The sequence below is a fragment of the Rattus norvegicus genome, chromosome Y (genome assembly GCF_036323735.1).
Source record: "Rattus norvegicus strain BN/NHsdMcwi chromosome Y, GRCr8, whole genome shotgun sequence".
NCBI classification, from domain to species: Eukaryota; Metazoa; Chordata; class Mammalia; order Rodentia; family Muridae; genus Rattus; species Rattus norvegicus.
The window spans coordinates 24,982,485-25,005,966 of NC_086040.1; the positions used below are offsets into that span (position 1 = coordinate 24,982,485).

Genomic DNA, 23,482 nt, shown 5'->3' on the forward strand with positions numbered 1-23,482 from the left:
GCAATAGTGTACCAGAGGAGTGTCCCCTTCAACAGTACATAACTATCCATTAACCAGATATTCTCCAAATCAACAAGCCAAATTGGCCTTTCCAGTACCTTTGCTGAGACACAAGGGAAGACTTTCCATCACTCTACCTTCTAAAAATGGAGATATGACTGATTAATTGAATTTTTTCCTACCTTCATGTACAGATACTGAAGCCTAAACTTGCAAACAAAGCTCAGAAATTGTTCATCCCGACCTTACTATGCACACTGAAAATGACAATGAAGAAAGGAAGTTGAGAACTTAGGTCAGTATGATTGTCATTTATGCAACGATTCTAAACAGTTAATCACTTTAAGCGGACATCTTCTTTAGCTAAATGATCATTTTATCCAATTTCCTCATCCATTGCTCCTCCTAACTAATGCTGGAGAGTTGGGATTATGCCTTCCTTGTAGAGCTGGTTCATAGATAAATACAAGTAAGCAAAGACTTTGGAAAGATCCACAGAGAAGTACAGTTTAGTTGAGGGAGTAAAAAAATTGGAATAATTATGTAAATTCAGGCAAATACATTGTTCAGAGCCTCAAAAATAACATGTTTAGTCATGGGGTTCTTTATGATGTGAGCAGCAGTTCACAGATCAGGCTACAGGTGCATTGCTTAACATAGGTGCAATTTGAGACCTCAAAAACAGAGGAAGCATGATGAGTCAACCTTGGAATGCAATTAAGAAGTCATGCTGTACTATGGAGAGGTATCCTGCGGAGGAAAGAGACAGACAGAGACAAAGACAGACAGACAGACAGACAGACAGACACAGACACAGACACACACACACACACACACTCACACACACACACACACACACCAAAACAAAGCATCAGTCATGGGGACAAGTATGTTGTAGATCAATCATAAGGAGCTTCACCCATAGAATAAAAGTCAATTTCTTCTGTTGGGTGCCACATGTGACAACGTCTATACTCTTGAAAGGGTGTCACTACTACATTTCTGGAAAGCATCTATTAGAAACATACAGACAGGGAATGGTAAAGTAGGGTAGAGTCTAGGTATTATTAAACTATACATGTTTATTAAAGCCCCATGTAACCTTTGTCATGATGCTGGCAGTCTCAGCAAAGAGAAGCCAACCTATGGTCAGCCTGACATGCATTTCTTGAATATCTAAAAATTTTCTTTTTATACATGCGTATTTGTCTCTATGCTTGTTGGGGGTTGTTGAATATTCTGCATCTTCACAGTTGTTCTTGTCTAGTAGATTTGGATGTCAACTCTATTTCTAATTGTGGTTCTCCAGAGGACTCCATGTTCAGATTACCCTGGGGTTTATGAGATAAGGAAGGGTATAAACTGGAAAGAAATACATTAACATTAGTAAAGACTGTTGTAGGATAGAGGAAAAAAATATGACAGAGAGGCAGAGAGAGAGACACATAGAGAGAATGAAAGAATATGCCTTAAGTACATGAAGCCAGAAAAGAATTTGTGAATCTAGAAAACAAGGTATGATAGACTGCCTGTAAATCCCAGTAACTAAGAAAGGACCTTGGATCCAGTTTTGATATTGAGGCTTCATACAGCTTGGCCTTTGCCAATGTGAGACACACGATTTCAATGAGCAAATCCATAGACTGGAAAATGTAGTTATGGTGGTCCAGAAAAAAAAAACACAGAATTGTCCCCTCTGTCTGCTTCTCATTACTCTGGTCTCCCGTGTCACAGGATGCTGAATGGTCTTCCACATACCCTCAGATGCTGCTCACAAGGAAGAGCAAATTTCTTCAACAGTACTTCATCTGAGCTTACCCTTTGCTTGTGGATGGTACTCAGGAAGTGAACTGATAGGTTATACTTTTCCTAGCTGGGTGTTAAAGTTCAGACTTGAGCATCCCACTCTGTGATTTTTCAACAGTTACATGTATCCATTGGGATGGCAGTGTCACAATGACTGCAACTGTCTTGTCACGCCTTTCACATGCTTCATGTGACTGAGTTGAAAGTCTGTCTTAGCTTATTTACAGATCCACGGGATGCAGCTCTGCTTCAAAGGCCACAAGTGTGACCACAGAAAACAAGAAAACAATGACACAGTACACAGTTATAATGTAGACATGTCGGGGTATTTCCTCCAAATTTTGTTTAAAAGCAGATTTTTTTTCTTTATTATCTTGAGTATTTCTTATTTACATTTCAATTGTTATTCCCTTTCCCGGTTTACTGGCCAACATTCCCCTAACCCTGCTTTCTTACCCCTAAACCCCTTTGTATATGGGTGTTTCCATCCCTATCCTCCCCCCATTACCGCACTCCCCCCAACAATCACGTTCACTGGGGTTTCAGTGTTAGTAGGACCAAGGGTTTGCCCTTCCACTGGTGCTCATACAAGGTTATTCATTGCTCCCTATGAGGTGGGAGCCCAGGATCAGTCCACGTATAGTCTTTAGGTAGTGGCTTAGTACCTGGAAGCTCTGGTTCCTTGGCATTGTTGTTCATATGGGGTCTCAAGCCCCTTCAAGCCTTTCCAATCCTGTCTCTCATTCCTTCAACGGGATTCTCATTCTCAGTTTAGTGGTTTGCTGCTGGCATTTGCCTGTGTATTTGCTGTATTTCGCCTGTGTCTCTCAGGAGAGATCTACATCAAGTTCCTGTCAGTCTGCACTTCTTTGTCAAGCATATTCTTTTACTGAAGATTATGCTACTCTTTCTAGAAGGCCACTTTATGGCAGAACATTTGGATTATGCCCCATCCACACTTTATAGATTTCTTACATAGACTTCTTTCAGTGACAAGGTTTCTGTAAATTGCATACAAACTAACCATTTAAGGACACAAACACAAACACATACACACAAAAGATACACAGGTACACAATGACACACACACACACACACACAGTGTGCAGGGATAATAGAGATGTGCATGTTTAAAAAGTTAGGACAGTGGATCTAGAATATAAAATGTTAAGGGTTCCACTAAAATCTAAGACCATAGGATGGAGGATGGGAAAAAATTGTGAGGTGTTCTTTCCCTACAACTTGAATACATTAGCAATGAAATATGAGGCATCAGAACTGCATGGTCAAAAAAAGACCAGAAATATACACAGTCAAATGAGTGCAAATACAGCTCATCTCTCTGATCTCTAATGGAAGAGTTCAGGTGTTTCCCACACATCTCCTGCATAGTATTTATTTGCAGTCCAATTCTAGAACACCAAAGGATATTCAAGAACATATAAAGAGCTGAAGCCAGAATGTCAGCATTCCCAGAGATCAGAAGAGAAGGGAGTTCTGTTTTCCTCTGCTTCCCTTAACTATGCTTCAGAAAACCAAGGAGACAGCCTCCTCAGGCATATGCACATCTGCAGAGGTTGTAATTTGGCTTTAGAACATCTTAGCCTGTAGTTACACAAGCCAGGATGAAAACTACAAACTCCATCAGCATACAGTTGATGTGCCCAGGATCACTCCTAAGTCTCTCTAGACCTACAAGTGTAGATAAACATGCCTTATAGGAATAGAACATGGTTGTTTAGTTCCCTCAATTACTGTTCAGGACAGGTACAGAAGACAGGAAGGAGCCAGTCCCTCTTCTATTTCTCTAATTGATATTTCTTCAATGTAGTATAAAACTGCCTGCCAAGGAGACTGTCTTTAGAACAAAACAGCAGGGAAAAGATTGGGAAAAGTTCTACACCAATCCTACATCTGACAGAGGGCTATTACCTAATAAAAACAAAGAAGTAAAGAAATAATGATTCAGAGAGAAAATAATCCTATTAAAATTGTGCTACAGGACTAAGCAAAGATTTCTCAACTGAGGAATATCAAATATCTGAGAAGGATCTAAAGAAATGTTCATCATATTTAGTCATTAAGGAAATGTAAATGAAAACAACTCTGAGATTCCACCACATACATGTAAGTATTGCTGAAATAAAAATTCAGGAGACAGCAGAAGTTGATAAGGATCTCAAGTGAGAGGAATGCTCCTTTTTTTGGTGGCACAAAGAACTGGTTCAACCACTCCTGAAATCAGTCTGGAGATTCCTCAAAAAATTGGAAATTGCAGTGCTGGAGGAACCAGATATACATCTTTTGGCATATAACCAAAAGATGCTCCAACATACAAAAAGACACATCCTCAATTATGTTCATAGCTGCCTTATTTGTAATACCCAGAAGCTAGAAGAAACCCTAATGGCATTCATCAGAGGAATTGTTATGGAAAATGTGGTACATTTACACAATGGTGTACTACTCGGCTATCAAAACCAATTATCTCAAGAAAGTCATAGACAAATGGAATGATCTAGAAAATATCATACTGATTGAGGTTACCCAATCACAGAATGGTATGAAATCACACATGTTATGAAATCACCGAAAGTGAATATTGGCACAAAAGCTCAAATTACCCAAGATGCGGTCCTCAGACAACTGGAAGCTCAAGAGAGGACATACAAAATGTGCATGCTCTACTCCTTTTTAAAAGGTGGAACAATAGTATATATAAATTTAGAGCAGAGACTGAGGGAATCCCATTCAGAGCATGCCATACATGTGGAAAAATATATACACATCAGTCACCAAAACTAGAAAAGATTGATAGAGCTAAGAAGTGCATGCTGCCAGGGACTGTATATAGATCTTCCCTGTGAGACACAGCTAGAGTATATCAAATACAGAAGTGAATTCTAGAGGCAAATATGTGAACTGAAAACGGATAGTAAGGGGAGTTATAGAAAAAGAGGAGTGGGGCCGGTTAGGGATCATATGGGCAAGTAATAGGGAAAGGAAATAACATTTGAAATGTAAATATAGAAATACCCAAATAAAAAGGAATAAAATTTGCTAAAACTAAAAAAATTAAAGAAATTAAAGAAAATAACAGTGCCAGGTATTCACAGCTATTGACTCAGAAATGTAAAGCTCATTGTCAGGGAATGAGAGCAGAGTAATACTAGTGGAAAGACAGAGATGATGAAGACTCAAGTAGAAACACTTCTCTCTCCCAGATATCAGTGTCAGACACAAACTGCACTATAGGGATCCAAAGCATGGAAGAGTATACTCTGAGTGGAGTACACAATACTTGTCTTTCCCTTCTTTGTTAGGACCTTATTCTTCTTGACATAAAGAATAAAGGTTATGAGCTATCAGGAAATCAACTATGCTCTGCCCATCACTTGGTTTTGGAATACAAAAAAAAAAGGATATAAACACTCTGACTCCCAGGAACGATAAGAACAGGGAAGTCCAGATGGTTTTGAGCTCCCAGCTCCTGATTCCCATATGTGTAAGGCTCACATCAAGGCAAACTCTTTAAATATCCCACTCAATTCCTACTAAGGACTCTCTGAGCTATCCCAAGTATAACATACTTCTTCCTTTTTTTATACAAAGACAGAAGGCCAGCTTCCTTCTCCCCTTCACTGTTGTCATTATCCTCTTTGTTCTCCCTCCCATATGGGTGTTTACTCTGAATTACAGGTCAATTAGTAAACCCTAGAGGTACTGCAGGAATATCTGAGAGGCAGTTGCAGCCACAACAACACTTGTGACATCGCAGAAGAAGTTAGGGGAGTCCAGGTTACAAGATATACTTGAGGGAGAGCCTAATAATGATGTCACTGTGAACTGCCATGTCCTACCTGCTAAACAGATTTCCTTACATTGATCAGATTTGGCGTGCCCTCTCCAGGTATCTCCCTTGTGACTCTGTGGAAACCTTTATGTTGTCCATCTCTCTAAAGCTGTAGAAATCTCTTTGCTTCATTAGTGGTTACATGCTTTGAATGGAGAAAGGTAGCCAGGGCTTGGCATGGGTATAAAAGATTTAGGAAGATGGAGTGGGGGAGATTCTTCTAGATAATAATTTTTCCCATGATCATTTATGTGACATACAGAAAAATTTTGTAGGTTTTCTGTTTCCCAAAGGCCAGTATTCTCCCTACAGACATTTAATTGAATGAATATTGTGCTTCACTTTCTTACTGTACATTCCTTGATAGGGGACTTTATAAATATTCCAGAATGTGTACTCAAAAATTCTGTTTTACGATTCCATTTTTTTGCAATGATTTTGGCAACAAAGAGGGCCCAACATTAGAGTGAATATAACAGTGTAAATATTGTGTACCTACCTCAAATGATAAACTCCCAAATCCTTATTTTATCCAAAAATTAAGAGACATCAGTAGAGGAAAGGACAACATCTACTCTAGAATGTGGTTCTGTAGTCCCAAAAGATAATCAGTTCTCTGATATCTACATTCCTTATTTCCAAGGTTCAGACTTGAGGGTTGAGAGTGTTTTGCCATGATTCTTTATTCAGGCCATACGTAATATTCAGGAGGATGGGCAGGGAGAGGAATGTCTTGCGGTCCAGGGAAAGCTTATCTTCAATAGTTTCATAAGTACAGAATGGAATCTTTTTGGCATTGTCAATTGTAGATTCTACATTCTTGACCTAGTTGTGTATAATCCATGTTAAAATTCCACCTAACCTCATAGGTGTAGGAGACACGAAAACTACATAAGATTGGTGAAGCTAAGAGGTGCATGCTGCCAAGAACTGGAGAAAGATCGTTCCAGAGAGACACAGTTAGAGCATGTTAAATACAGAAGTGAGTGCTAGTGGAAAACCAGATGTTCATGATGCTTCCCCACTTTTCTTCTATTAGTTTGAGTGTATCTGGTTTAATGTGGTGGTACTTGATCCAGTTGGACTAAAGGTTTCTACAAGGCAGTAAGAATGGATCAATTTGCCTTCTTCTACATAATGACCTCCAGTTGAACCAGCACCATATGCTGAAAATGCTATCTTTTTTTCCATTGGATGGTTTTGTCTCCTTTCTCAAAAATTAAGTGACCATGGGTGTATGGGTTCATTTCTGGTCTTTAGTTCAGTTTCACTGTTTTATTTGCCTGCCTCTGTCTCAATGCCACACAGTTTTTATCACTGTTGCTCTGTAATACTGCTTAAGTTCAGGGATAGTGATTCCCAAGGAAGTCCTTTTATTGTTGAGGAGAGTTTTAGCTATTCTCTGTTTTTCTAATTCCAGATGAATTTATGAATTGTTCTGTCTAACTCTATGAAGAATTGGATTGGAAATTTGATGGGGACAGGAATGAATCCTTAGGTTGCTTTTGGTATTATGGCCATTTTTACAGTATTAATCCTGCCAGTCCATGAGCATGGGAGATCTTTCCATCTTCTGAAATCTCCTTCAGTTTCTTCAGAGACTTGAAGTTCTGCTCATATGCTCATATCTTTTACTTGCTTGGATAAAGTCACCCGAGTTATTTTGTATTATTTAGGGGTATTGTGAAGGGTGTCGTATACCTAGTTTCTTTCTCCACTTGTTTAGCTTTTGTTCAGTGTTATATTTATACCCAGCCACTTTGCTGATATTGTTTATCAGGCTTAGTAATTCTCTGGTGGTACTTTTGAGGTCTCTAAGTATACTTTAATATCATCTAAAACAGTGCTATTTTGAATTCCTCCTTTCCAATCCAATCTAAGCAGACTCCTTTAGTGTATGCTTGCTCTGGCTAAGATGTCTAGAACCATATTGAATAAGTTGTGAGAGAGTGGGCAGCCTGTCTACTCCATGATTTCAGTGTGATTGCTTTAAGTTTCTCTCCACTTAGTTTAATGTTAGCTATGGATTTGCTGTATATGTTTAGGAATGGGCCTTAAATTCCTGTAATTTCCAGGACCTTTATCATGAAGGGGTGTTGAATTTTATCAAATGCCTTCTCAGCATCTAATGAAATGATCATTGGGTTTTTATCTTTGAGTGTGATTACATAATGGATTACGTTGATGGTTTCCATATACAAAATCATCCCTGCATGCCTGGGATAAAACCTACTTGATCATGATGGATGATTATTTTGATGTGTTCTTGGATTCGGTTTGCAAGACTTATATAGTATTTTTGCATCGATATTCATAAGGGAAATTGGTCTGAAGTTTTCTTTCTTTGCTGGGTCTTTGTGTGGTTTAGGTAATAAGAGTAATTGTGGCTTCATGAAAGGAATTAGGTAGTGCACTGTCCCATTTATGTGGAATAGTTTGCAAAGTACTAGTATGAAATTTTCTATGAATTTTGGATAGATTTCTTCACTAAATCCATCTGATCCTGGACTCTTTTTGATTGGGAGGCATTTATTGATTTCTTCTATTTCTATAGAAGTTACTGGTTGTTTAAATGGTTTTTCTGTTCCTGGTTTAGCTTTGGTACATGACATTCATCAAGAAAATTGTCCTTTTCTCCAGATTTTCAAATTTTGTTGAAATTAGGATTTTGTAGGATGATCTGATGACTTTTTTAATTTGTTCTAATTCTGCTGTTTTGTCTACCTTTTCATTTCTTATTTTGTTAATTTGGACACACTCTGTGTGCCCTCTGATTTGTCTGGCTATGGGTTAATGTAATCAGTTGATTTTCTTAAAGATCCAGCTTTTAGTTCTGTTAATTCTTTGTATGATCCCCATTTTTCTACTTGGTTGATTTCACCTCTGAGTTTGATTATTTCCTGCCTTCTACTACTCCTGCATGTATTTGGTTCTTTTTGTTCTAAAGGATTTAGGTGTACTGTCAAGCTGCTCTTGTATGCTCTCTCCAGTTTCTTTCTGCAGGCATTCAGAGGTATGAGTTTTCCTTTTAGCACAGCTTTCATTGTGTTCCAAAATTTTGGGTATATTGTACTTTCATTTTCATTAAATTCTAAGAAGTCTTTAATTTCTTTCTTCATTTCTTCCTTGTCAAAGTTATCATTGAGTAGAGCATTGTTCAACTTTCATGTATATGTGGGTGTGCTCTCCTCATTGTTATTGAAGAACAGACTTAGCCCATGGTGGTCTCATAGAATGCATTGGATTATTTCTATCGTTCTGTATCATTTGAGGCCTGCTTTTTGACTGATTATATGATAAAATTTGGAGAAAATGCCATGAAGTGGTGAGAAGAAGTTATATCCTTTTGTTTTATGATAGAATTTTCTAAAGTATCTGTTAAGACCATTTGGTTTATAACTTCTGTTAGTCTGACTATGTCTCTGTTTAATTTCTCTTTCCATGATCTGTCTTGTGATGAGAGTAGGGAGTTGAAATCCCCTGCTCTTATTATTTCCGGTGCCATATGTTCTTTGAGCTTTAGTAAGGTTTCTATGTAGGTGCCCTTGTATTTGGCGCATAGATATTTTAGTTTTTGAGCTCATCTTTGTGGATTTTTGCTTTGATGAATATGAAGTGTCCTTCCTTATGGTTTTTGATGACATTTCATTGAAAGTCGATTTTATATGATATTAGAATGGCTACTCCAGCTTGTTTCTTGCGAAATTTTGCTTGGAAATTATTTTTCCATCCTTTTACTCTGAGGTAGTGTCTCTTTTTGTCTCTGAAGTGTGTTTCCTGTAGTGCAAAATGCTGTGTCCGCATTACATATCCAGTGTGTCAATCTGTGTATTTTTAGTGGGGAATTGAGTCCATTGATGTTGAGAGATATTAAGGAATAGCGATGATCACTTTCTCTTATTTTCATAATTGGAGGATAATTAATGTTTGTGTGCTTCCCTTCTCTTTATTTTGTTGTGAAAAGATTAATTCTTGCTTTATGATTTTACTTGCCTCCTTTTTGGGGATTTTCCAATTAGTGTCCTTGGAATTACTGGATATTTAGAAAGATATTGTGTAAATTTGGGTTTGTCATGGAATATCTTGGTTTCTCCATCTATGTTAATTGAGAATTTTGCTGGATAAAGTAGCCAATGAAGGCGTTTCTGTTCTCTTAGGGTCTGTATGATATCTGTCCAGGATCTTCCAGCTTTCATAGTCTCTAGTGAAAATTCTGGCTTAATTCTGATAGGTTTGCCTTTATATGTTATTTATACATATACTTACTGCTTTTAATATTTTTATTTGTTTTGTGTATTTACTGTTTTTACTATTATGTGATGGGAGGGTTTCCTTTTCTGGTCCAGTCTATTTGTAGTTCTGTAGGTTTTGTGTATGTTTATGGGCATCTCTTTCTTCGGATTAGGGAAGTTTTATTCTATAATTTTGTTGAAGATATTACTGTCCCTTGATGTTAGCAGTCTTCACCCTCTTCTATACATGTTATCCTTAGGTTTGATCTTCTTGCTGTATCCTTGATTTCCTGTATGTTTTGGGCTAGGAGTTTTTTTTTTTTTCTTTTTTACATTATCTTTGACAGTTGTGTCAATGTTTTCTAAGGAATCTTCTGCAACTTAGATTATGTCTTCCATCTCTTTTATCCTATTGGTGACGCTCACATCTATGACTCCTGGTCTCTTTTTTAGGTTTTCCATCTCCAGGGTTGTCTTCCTTTGTGCTTACCTTATAGTTTCTTTTCCATTTTTAACTCCTGGATTTTTTGTTCATTTTCTTCTCCTGTTTTTTTTTTTCATTAGTTCTTTAAGGTAATTTTGTGTTCCCTCTTTCTGGGATTCTACTTGTTTACTTCTGAATTTTCTGTTGTCCTGTATTTTCTTAAGGGAGTTAATTATGACCTCCTTAATATCCTCCATGATCATGATAAAATGTGAACTTAAATCTAGATCTTGCTTTTCTGGTGTGTTTGGATATCCAGTGTTTGCATTGTTGGGAGATTTGGACTCTGATGAGCCCAAGTAGTCTTGATTTCTGTTGTTTGAATTCCTGTTATTGCCTCTAGCCATCAGGTTGTCTCTGGAGTTAGCGTGTCTTACTCTTTCTGACAGTGGCTTGACCGTCCTGTAGGCTCATGTGTCAGGACTGCTGTAGACATGTTTTCCTATTTTGTTTTTACCCAGTTATGGGAACAGAGTATTCTTACCTCATGCATGCAGTTTTTCCTGTCCACTGGCTTTCAGCTGTCCCTGTGGGCTGGAACCAGAAGGAACTTCACATATTTCTCTTATATCCTTCTGTGGGGGGTAGGGAGGACAGAAGGCACAAGGTGTTTTCCTATTGAGTCAGGAATCTGGGCAGAGAGTAGTCTCCTCTGGTTTCCCAGGAATGCCCGCTCCTCTGAAGTTCTAGTTCTTCCACCTTCAGGATTTGTGTGCAGGGAGCTGTTTAATCAGTTCTGTTCAGATCCAGGCACAGTCTGGAACATGGTGCTCCTGCAGTTTTAATCCTCCTATATTCCTGGGTCCAGAGGCACTATGCTGTTTTGCCTTGGGCCAGAGATATGGGTAATGGTGGGCAGAAGTTGCGGTCTCTGTGCCTTGTATGCTCAGTATTGCCCAGACTCCTGGGTGATCAGCTCTCTCTCCCACATCGTCTAGGAGCAGGGAGCTCTGGGCCAGGATCAGCAAGGTTCAGGAGCCAGCTAGAAACTGGAAGTGCCTGGTCCCAGAGGAGTTCTGCTTTTGCATGTCCTGAATCCACTAGTCAGGTCACTTAGTGCAGAATAGTTGTATTCACCTCTGGTCTCAGACCTGAAGTTGCTTCTTGGGCAGCCATTCAGCTCTCAATGAGAGTTGCAACCAGAAATGTCTACTAGGTCACTATGAACAGGAGGCCCAGATGGAGCTAGGTGTATTTTTTTTTGTTTTTTTTGTCAGGAATGTGAGATGAGTTCTCAGGAGTTTCTGCCTTTCTGATGGTCTAAGTGTTCCCCTCCCCACAGAAGATTTGTGTGTAGGATATTGTTTGGACCAGTTCCGATCCATATGCCATTTGTACTGCAGGACTCCTACAGCTTGACTGCTCCTATATTCATGTGTCCAGCGGCACTATGCTGTTTCCTCTTGGGCTAGGGATGTGGACACAGGTGGGCAGAAGTGGCAGTCTCTCCATACCTGAAGTCTAAGTACAGCCCAGTCTTCTGGGTGATCAGCTATCTGTCCGACAGAGTTTCCAAAGGAGTTTCAAATGTTCATTCCCTATCCTACAGGTTTCCAGTCTTTTCAATTCTCCTCCAAATGTTTTGGAGAAGACATCTATTGTCAAGGCGAGGTACAACAGGCCCCATCAGACAAAGAGGGCTGCAAAATTTCTACTTTTAAAGGTAATCTCAATGATTTCTCATTTTTCACAAATAGATTAAGTCCTGCCCCCTCTCCACATGTGACTTTAATACCTTCGCCAGCTGCAAAACATGGGAGAAAGCTATGTCCACTCACAAAGACAGACAAAGATGTCCCCCATCTCCACCAAAGTGCCTTATGCAAACTGCTTCACCAACAAAACTAGATAAAAATGATGAAGCATAGAATTGCATGATTAGAAGAAAGGGATATAAGTCTTTCCTGAGAGACACAGCTAGAGCATGTCAAATACAGAAGTGAATAGTAGTGGCAAACCAGTGAACTGAAAAACAGATCTCTTGTTGGTAGATTTTGAGAAAGAATGACAAGAGCTGAAGGAGCTTTCAATCTGATAAGAAAAACAATGCCAACAAACCAGAGTTCCCTGGTACTATACGAATATTCAAAGATTGTTCTTGGATAGACCTATGGCTACAACTGCATATGTAGCAGAGAATGGCCTTATTGGCCACCAATGGAAGGAGATTCCCATGGTCTAAACTAGGTTTCATTACCAAATCAAGGGAATGTCAAAGGGCAGTAAGGGGGATTATACAAGAAAGGTAGGGGGACTGTTTAGGGATCTTATAGGCAGGAAACTGGGAAAGGCAAAAATATTTGAAATGTAAATATGGAAAAATCAAATTAATAAAGCAAAAAAATTGCTAAAAAGAAAAAAAAAATAAGGTAAAGATAAGACTGCCATCTATTCACACACATTGACTGAGAAATATTAAGGGTCACTATCAGGCAAAGGGAGTCAGAGTACTACTAGTGGAAAGACTGATATGATGAAATAAAAACATGTCTCTCTCCTAAACACTGGTATCAGACACAAACTGTACGATAGGTAGCCAAATAATCAAGGAGTTTATTCTGAGCTGTGGACACAATACTTGTCATTAACTTCTTCCTTAGGACCTATTTCTTCTGGGCAAAAAAAAAAAATAAAAGCCATGAGCTCTAAGGAAAGAACAGTGCCCTTCCAAACACCTGCCCTTTGGGATAAAGATATTAATGATATAAACTCTCTGACTTACAGGATTCACTAGAAGCAGGGAAGTCCAGATGCTTCTGACAGGCTCTGAGCTCCTGATTCCAGGTGTGGAAGGTTCAGATCAATTCTATCTCTTCAACTTACCTACTCGACACCTACCAAGGACTCAATGACATTCCCCAGGGTCGCCATATTTCTTCCTTTTTTTTATACCAAGACAGAAGGACATCCTCATTCTCAACATCTTTGAGCTTTACATTCTCTTTGTTCTCAATCCCAAATTGATGTTTCCTCTGAACTAGAGGCCAATTAGTAAACCCTATATTATACTGAATGAATATACAAGAGGCATTTGCAGACACGACAACACTTGTGACAACACAGGAGAAAATAGGGCTCTCCAGGATACAAGAGATTTTTCATGGAAGGCCTAATGATGATATCACTGAGAACCGCCATGGCCTACCTACAAACAGCTTTCTTTACACTGACCAGATGTGAGAGTGCCTTTTCCAGGTATGTCTCCTGTGACACAGGAAAAACCTTTATGTACTCTATCTCTTGAAAGCTAGAGACTTCTCTTCGCTTCAACAGTGTTTACATGCTCTGAATGGAGAAAGTTATTCAGGGTCCTGGCATGGGTAGAAATGATCTAGGAACGTGGAGAAGAGAAGATTCTTCTGGATAATATTTTTATTCCCAGGTCCAAACCTGTGACATACCGTTCAATTTTCTAGGTTTTCTCTCTCTTGTAATGGCCAGTATTTTCCTTTCAGACCTTTAGATGAAGGAATATTGTATTTCTGTTTTATTGTACATTCTTTGATAGGTGACTTTATAAATATTCCTGAATATGTACTCAAAAATTATGTTTCGAATTCTATTTTCTGCTATGTTTTTGGCAACAAATGGGCCCCAGCTATAGAGAGAGTATAACAGTGTAAATACTGTGTACCTACTTCAAATGATAAACTCCCAAATCCTTATTTTATCCAAAGATTACCAGACATCAATAAAGCAAAGGATTACATGACTATACATTTCAGTAATCTAGTCTTATTTGATATCTGTACGACACTATCTACCTTCCTGTATTCTCATGACCAAACTTAAAGATTTAGATGTGTTTCTGTGATTGTTTCTTAAGGCCAAATATAAGAAACAGGAGGATGGGCAGGGAGAAGAAAGACTTGAGGAATGGTGAATCCTCAACTTCAATACCTTCATAAGTACAGGGGGGAATCTATTTGACATTGTCATTTCTAAATTCTACATTCTTGACCTATTTGTGCAGAATCCATGTTAACATTCAACCTAACCACCTAAGCAAATAGTTGTAGGAGCTACCAAAATACATTATATATATATATATATATATATTATATATATATATATATATATATATATATATATATATATATATATATATATATATGTTCATATATATATATATGTTCATACACACACACACACACACACACACACACACACACACACACATCAGCCGCCAAAACTAGATAAGTGTGATGAAGCTAAGGAGTGCATTCTGCCAGGAATCAGATATAGGTATATCCTGAGGGACACACCTAGATCATGTCAAATAAAGAAGTGTATGTTAGTGGCAATCCAGTGAACTGTAAAGGACCTCTTGTTTGTAGATTCTGAGAAAGGATAACAAGAGCAGAAGGGGCTTTTAACCCCATAAGAACAACAGTCAATGAACCAGAGCTTTCTGGTACTAAACCAATATTCAAAGACTGTACTTTGACAGACCTATGCATCCAACTGCATATATAGCAGAGGAAGGCCTTGTTGGTCATTAATGGAAGTAGAAGCCCTTGGTTTGACTCCCAGTTAACGAAAATGTGAAGGGAGAGAAGAAATGGAGAGGGATCTGTTCGGTATCTTATGGGAGGAAACTCTTAAAGGAAATAATATTTTAATATGAATATAGAAATTAGTTTGTTTAATAAAACAAATAAAATTTGTAATATATATATATATGTATATGTATGTATATATATATATATATATATATATATATATATATATATATATGAAGTAAATTAAAAAAAATGCCAGCTAAAAACAGCTGTTTACTCAGTAATGTAATGTGTCACTGTCAGAAAATGGTAGTCAGAGATATAATAGTGGAAACAGTGAGATGGTGATGTCTCAACTAGAAGCACTTCTCTCTTGCAGATATCACTGTCAGACACAAACTGCACAATAGATATCTAAAGCATGGAGGAGTTTACTCTGAGCTACGGATATAATACTTGTCCTTCCTTTCTTCCTTAGGGCCTTTTTCTTCTTGTCAAAAAGAATAAAGGCCATGTGCTCTCAGGAAAACAACTGTGCCCTTCCCATTACTTGGCATTTGAAATAATGAAATGAATGGTATAAACTCTCTGACTTCCAGAAACCATAAGAACAGAGAAGTCCAGAAGCTTCTGAGAGGACCCCAGCTCCTGATTCCCATATGTGGAAGGCTCAGATCAATGCTGTCTGTTCAGCAATACCACTCAGCCCCTACCAAGGAGTCACTGAACTTTCACAAGCACAAATATTTCTTCCTTTTTTTAGACAAGGACAGAAGGGCCTCTTCCTTATCCACACTTCTGATCTCATCATCCTCTTTGTTCTCACTCCCAAATAGCAGTTTTCTCTGAATTAGATGCCAATTACTAAACACTAGAGGTACTAAAAGAATACCTGAGAGGAAATGCAGTCATGACAACACTTGTGACATCAAAGAAGAAGATAAAGCTCTCCTGGTTACAAGAGATTTTTCAGGCAGGACCTCATGATGACATTACTGAGAACTGTCATGGCCTCCCTGCTAAACAGCTTTCCTTACATTGACCAGATTTGAGCTTGCCCTTTCCACGTATGTATCCTGTGATTCATTGGAAACCTTTATGTACTCCATCTCTCTAAATCTAGAGACTTCTCTTTGCTTTATTAGTGGTTACATGCTCTGAATGGAAAAAAAGTTAGTCAAGGGCTGAGAATGGGTAGAAAAGTTCTTGTAACATGGAGTGGAAGACATTCTTCTGGATATTAATTTTATTCCCAGGTACATTTCGTGAAATACAGTTCAATTTTGTAGGTTTTCTCTGTTTCCCAAAGGTCAGTATTTACCCTACAGTTCTTCATTCGAATGAAAATTGTATTTCACTTTCTTATTGTGCATTCCTCAATATGGGACTTTGCAAATATTGCTGAATGTGTACTCAAAAATTCTGTTTTCCAATTCCATTTTCTGCAATGATTTTGGCAACAAATGTGCCCAGCTATAGAATGAGTATAACAATGTAAATATGGTGTACCTACTTGAAATGATAAACACCCAGATCCTTACTTCATCCCAAAATTACCAGACATCAGCAATGCAAAGGACAACATGGACTATGGAATTCACTGGTTCTCTAATCCCATTTGATATCAGTTTGGATTATCTACCTTATTGTGTTCCAGTAAAGAGACTTGAGGGTTTTGGATGTTTTACCATGATTCTTTCTTCAGGCCAAACATAAGATTCAGGAGGATGTGGAGGATGAGGAATAGCTTGAGGTCCAGTGAAACCTCAGCTTCATTAGGTTCATAAGAACTGGAGAGAGTCTATTTGGCACTGTCATTTGTGGATTCTACATTCTTGACCTTGTTTCCCAGAACCCATGTTAAAATTCCATCTAAGCTCATAGCTATAGAATATATATATATATATATAAATATATATATATAGATATATATATATATACACATATACATATACATTTACATATACATATACATATACATATACATATACATATACATATACATATACATATACATATACATATACATATACATATACATATACATATACATATACATATACATATACATATACATATACATATACATATACATATACATATACATATACATATACATATATACATATACATATACATATACATATACATACACATACACATACACATACACATACAAATATACATACACATACACATACACATACACATATACATATACATATACATATACATATACATCATATACATATACATATACATATACATATACATATACATAGATATATTAGCCGCCAAAACTAGATAAGATTGAGGAATCTTAGAAGTGCATGATTAGAAGAAACATATATAGGTGTTTCCTGAGAGACACAGCCAGAGCATGTCAAATACGGGAGTGAATGATCGTGGCAAAAGGGTGAACTGAAAACAGATCTCTTGTTGGTAGATTTTGGGGAAGGATAACAAGAGCTGAAGGGGCTTTTAATCTGATAAGAAAAACAATGCCAAAAAAACAGTTTTCTGGTACTAAATGAATATTGAAAGATTGTACATGGATCGCCTATGGCTCCAACTGCGTCTGTAGCAGAGAATGGCCTTGTTGGGCACCAATGGAACGAGATGTCCTTGGTCTGTATTAGGTTTTAGTACCAATTCAAGGGAATGTCAAAGGGAAGTAACGGGGATTATACAGAAGAGTAGGGGAACCGGTTAGGGATCTTATGGACAGGAAACTGGGAAAGGCAAAAATATTTGTAATGTAAATATGCAAAAATCAAATAAAAATTGCTAAAAAATAAAACAAATAAGTTATAGATAAGAAAAGTGCCATATAATCAAACCTATTGACTGAGAAATCTAAAGGGTCACAATCAGGCAATGGGATTCAGCAATACTATCGGAAAGACTGATATGATGAACTAGAAACACGTCTCTCTCCTAAATAACAGTATCAGACACAAACTGCACTATAGGTATCCAAATAATCAAGGAGTTTACCCTGAGATGAGTACAGAATACTTATCCTTCACTTCTTCCTTAGGACCTTTTTCTTCTGAGCAAAAAAAATAAAAGTCATGAGTTCTAAGGAAAAGAACAGTGCCCTTCCCAACACCTGGCTTTTGGAATTAAGATATTAATGATATAAACTCTCTGACTTACAGGAACCACTAGAAGCAGTGGGGTCCAGATGCTTCTGACAGTCTCTGAGCTCCTTATTCCATGTGTGGAAGGCTCAGATTAATTTTATTTCTTCTAAGTACCTACTCAACTCCTACCAAGGACTCAATGAGATTTCTTGGTGTTCACATATTTTTTTCCTTTTTTTTATACCAAGACATGGCTGAGTTTTATATCCCCTTCATTCTCACTCCCAAATGGCTGTTTGCTGTGAACTAGAGGCCAATTAGTAAACCCTGTAGGTACTGAAGGAATATCTGAGAGTTATTTGCAGATAGGACAACACTTGTGACATCACAGGAGAAGCTAGGGCCCTCCAGGATACAAGAGATTTTTCATGGAAGGCCTAATGATGATGTCTGTGAGAACTGCAATGGCCTACCTGCAAACAGCTTTCCTTACATTGACCAGTTTCTAGAGTGCTTTTTCCAGGTATGTCTCCTGTGACACAGGGGAAATCTTTATGTACTCCTTCTCTTTAAAGCTAGAGACTTCTCTTTACTTCACTTGTGGTTACATGCTCTGAATGGAGAAAGTTCGTCAGGTTCCTGGCATGGGTAGAAATGATCTAGGAACTTGAAATGGAGGAGATTCTTCTGTATAATATTTTTATTCCCAGGTTCATTCCCATGACATACATTTCAATTTTCTAGGTTTTCTCTGATTTGTAAAGGCCAGAATTTTCCGACCTGTCCTTTTTGTAAATGAATATGGTATTCCACTTTCTTATTGTATATTCCTTGATAGAAGACTTTGTAAATATTCCTGAATGTGTACTCAAAAATTCTGTTTTCCAATTCCACTTCCTGCTATGATTTTGGCATCAAAGGGGGCCAACCAATAGAATGAGTATAAAAGTGTAAATACTGTGTACCTATTTCAAATGATAAACTCCGTAATCCTTATTTTATCCAAAGATTACCAGACCTCATTAAAGCAAAGGACCACATGGACTATACATTTCTGTTCTCTAGTCACATTTGATATCTCTACTACACTATCTACCTTTCTGTGTTACCATGGCCAGACTTGAAGACTTTAGATGTGTGACCATGATTCTCTCTTAAGACAAATATAAGAAGCAGGAAGTTGGGCAGAGAGATAAAAGGCTTGAAGAGTGAATCCTCAACTTCAATACCTTCATAAATACAGGAGGGAGTCTATTTGACATTGTTATTTGTAAATTTTACATTTCTGACCTAGATGCGTAGAATCCATGTTAACATTCCACCTAACCAAACCAAATAGCTCTAGGAGGCACCAAAAGTATATATATATGCACATACTTATGTGTGTATGTACACACAAACACACATACACACAAACACACACACACACACACATATATATATATATATATATATATATATATATATATATATATATATATATATATATATATATATATCAGCCACCAAAACTAGATAAGAGTGATGAAGCTAAGTAGTGCAGAATTTCTCTGTTTCCCAAAGGCCAATATTTTCCCTACAGACCTTTAATTGATTGAATATTGTACTTCATTTTTGTATTGTACTTTTCTTTATAGGAGACATTATATTTATATATTCCTGAATATGTACTCAAAAATTCTGTTTTGCAATTCCATTTTTTGCAATGAATTAGCAATAAAGCCTGCCCAGCTATAGAGGGAATATAACAGTATAAATATTGTGTACAAAATTCAAATGATAATTCCCAAATCCTTATTTTATCCAGATATTATGAGACATCAGTAAACAAAGGACATCATGGACTATATAATGCAGATACCTAGTCCCATTAGATATCAGTTTTATAATATCTACCTTCCTGTGTTCTCAGCACCAGACTTAATGGTTTTGGAGTTTTACCAGGATTCTTTCTTCATGCCAAACACAAGAATCAGGAGTATGGGCAGGAAGAGTAATGGCTTGATGGCCAGAGAATCCTCAACTTCAATATGTTCATAATAACAGGAGGGAGTCTGGCTGGAATTGACATTTCCTGATTCCACTTTTTTTTACCTAGTTTCACAGAATCCATCCTAAAATTCAACCTAACCACATAGCTGTAGGAACCACCAAATACATACAAATTATATATATATATATATATATATATATATATACATATATATATATATATATATATATATATATATAGAGAGAGAGAGAGAGAGAGAGAGAGATAAATAGACAAATTGATAGATTAAGATAGAAAGATGGGGATAGAGATACATAGATAGATAGATAGATAGATAGATAGATAGATAGATAGGTAGATAGATAGAAAGAACAATCTGCCACAAAACTACATAACACTGATGACGCTAAGAAGTGCATGCTACCAGGAAATGGATCTAGATCTTTTTTGAGAGACCCAGGTAGAGCATGCCAATTACAGAAGTGAAGGTTATTGGCAAACCAGTGGAATGCAAACGAACCTCTTGTTAGTAAATTTGGAGAAAGGATTACCAGGACTGAATGGGCTTCAAGCACATAAGAACAACAATGCCAATGACCTATAATTTTCGGTTGCTAAACCAATAATCAAAGAATGTACATGGACACAACTATTGGGCCAACTGCATATGTAGCAGAGAATGGTCTGGTTATACGTCAATGGGAGGAGAAGCTCTGAGGCCTACCAAAGCTGGAACCCCAGGGGAGGGGAATGTCAGGGGGTGATGGAAAAGAGATGGTTATGAGGGGGAACACCTTTATAGAAGAACTGGTGGGGAAAGGAATAGGTTTCTTATGACTGGAAAACTGGGAAAGTGAATAATATTTGAAATGTAAACAAACATATCTAATTTTTATAAAAGGAAAAATAAAAGTTTTACAAGCTGAACAGCAAAAGTGAGGAATGTCAATCCCACTTTAGAGGGAGAAGAAATGAACCTCAGGAGGGAAGAGTGAGGGACCTGGGTGATAAAGGAGACAGTAATGGAAAGAGGGGAACATGGTCAGTTATTGGTGGAGAGTAGGACTGAAACCCTGAGTGTCAGCAGAATGAATGGAAACAGGCAACCTCAGGAGCTCAGGTGTTGGAGGTAGGTGGTGGCTCTAGAATATTCTAGAGACCTGAGAGGTAAGAGACTATCAGGACTCAGTGAAATGTCCGGGAGTGGGTAGAGGGAACTTGAAGAGTCTACCTCCATGAGGAAATGAGGTCATCAAGTGAGGGATAAGGTGGCCATCCACAAATCAATTCTCTGACACATATTTGTTCCTGTCCGAAAGAGCTTCAGGGACAAAACCAGAGAAGAGCCTGAGTAAAAGGAATCCCAGTGACCAGCCATATATGGGAACCAAATTAAGTAGAGTCCCCTAAGGCCTGACACTATTACTCATGCTTTGCCATGTTCACAAAATGGAACTGACATGACTACCTTCTGAAATACCTAACAAGCAGCTGAAAGAGTCAGATGCAGACAATTACACTCAGTCAATGAACACAAGCTGCCAAGCCCTGTGGTCAAACTAGGGAAAAGCTCGAGGAAGCTGAGGAAGGGAGCAACCCTGTAGGAAGACCAGCAGTGTTAACTAACCTGGACCACAGTGTTTTTTTTTTTTTCAGACACTGTGCCATCAATGAGGCATCATGCACCAGCTAATATGAGGCCTCTAAGAAAGGAGTTCTGTTTCTGGACACAACAAGAGAAGATGCACATAACAGTCAAGAGACTTGAGTTCCCAGGGAGTGTAGAGGGCTGGTAGACTAGGGGTGGAGTGGGAGACATCTTCATTCAGATGGGCTTGTGGGTAGTAGGTATGGGATGTAGAACAGTCAGAATATGTGCTGGGAGAGGGATGAGATCTGGATTGTAAAATTCTATTAAATAAATTTTAAAAAAGAAAAGGTAAACTAAAATAAACACTTTCTTTCCAAACTTTTTTTTCCTTTTGGTCATGGTATTTCATAACAGCAATAGAAACTCTGGCTAAGACATGGCATTTTGGACAAAAGTGTGCAAATGCTAACTAGAGAAGAATGACATCTCTGTGGCGTCAAGTTGCATGATCTGATTAAAACATCCTTATTCAGAGGTAGCAACTAACAGGGAATTTCTAAGGCTAAGTTTCCTATCATGACAGTGAATCCTTTTTAATCCAACCATTATGGGATCCGTGATATCTGGAAACAAATCAAAAGACTGGGAATATTAAAAGGGAAGTATCTTGGTGAAACATTCATGGAAGATTACCACAAACTGGTTGATACTTATAAGTTCTTGTTATATGAGATAATAAAATGATCTTTTTTTTTCGGAACTGTGGACCAAACACAGGGCCTTGCGCTTGCTAGGCAAGCACTCTACCAATGAGCTAAATCCCCAAACCCAAAATTATCTATTTTTGCCCTAATAAATTGTGTGCCAACAGTTTGTTCCAATGAAACTTTAGACAAGAAAAACAAAGTTGTTACAAAGTGCTAGTTCTACTCAGATCTAAAATTGAAAGCTGTCTATGTTGCAGAAAGCATAGGAGGAAAACTTGTGAAAAAGAAAGCAGAGTTTGTAGAAGACCTCATGCAGGGAAGTGCTTCATGCATTTGTAAAAAAAAAAAAGTGTAAAGGTCCTGAACTTTCATATTGAGTGAAAGTTGTTGAAGAATATTTACAAGTGACTCTGAGTGGATTACATAAGCAGGTTTATTTAAAAATCCATGGTAAATACTAGAAAAAATGGCACCAAAGTGTAATAGAGAAGAAAAGAAAATAAAGTTGAATTTTGGTACAGGTTACAATATGGATATTTTTAACTTGAACATTCTGAAGGTTATTGGATGATTTAATGTGATGAATGACTCAGATAAACTAACAATATTGCATGACTCTCTAATGAAATTGCTCTATTCTGAGAACAAAACAATTATCTGTGACAAAAATCTATTCAATTATGGTTATATTTTTTGATATTTCTTTTTGAAAACATTCATTTAATTAAATAAAATTCAATAAGGAAGCAAAGATAACCCTTTTCATCTCTGACATATCCAATCTCTAAACAGGGGTATAGTGCATGAAACTTCATACAGCATTTGCTTACTCCAGGTATCATTAATTTAAAATAATAAGCATAGCAGTGTATCATATTTGTAGTCATTTGTTACTAAGATCTAATAATATCCTCAGAAAGACCTCCAATAAAACAATCTAAAATAACTTGCCCATGTAAATATTAAAAATCTTAAATATGAAGCTTGCTTATCTTTTTCACAACATATAAACCATTTGTTATTATTTCATTTTTACATATGACTTTTAGTCACTCTACCCTTCTGATTTTGATATATGCCAAGCTTCACAAGGAGGAGACTGAACGCTTCTCAGCAGTCATCATTTTTCCTCCCATTTTCCACTGCATCTGGGCCATATTACAATCAATGAAATTAATATTTTAAATAAATGATAATGGGATGCAAATGTAGATTTTGATATTTCATA

At 37.4% G+C, this 23,482-nt stretch overlaps 1 long non-coding RNA gene across 2 annotated transcripts; it reads left to right on the forward strand.

Moving 5' to 3' along the window:
- The first annotated feature begins 8 nt into the window (after positions 1–8).
- Positions 9–21,863, forward strand: LOC134484293 (uncharacterized). 2 transcript variants are annotated; one of them, XR_010061702.1, is made up of 3 exons: positions 9–295; positions 11,925–12,038; positions 21,613–21,863. It is a non-coding gene; the product is annotated as an uncharacterized LOC134484293 (long non-coding RNA). The 2 variants fall into 2 exon arrangements; XR_010061701.1 differs by lacking the exon at positions 21,613–21,863 and adding an exon at positions 13,100–14,082.
- The last annotated feature ends 1,619 nt before the right edge of the window (positions 21,864–23,482 follow it).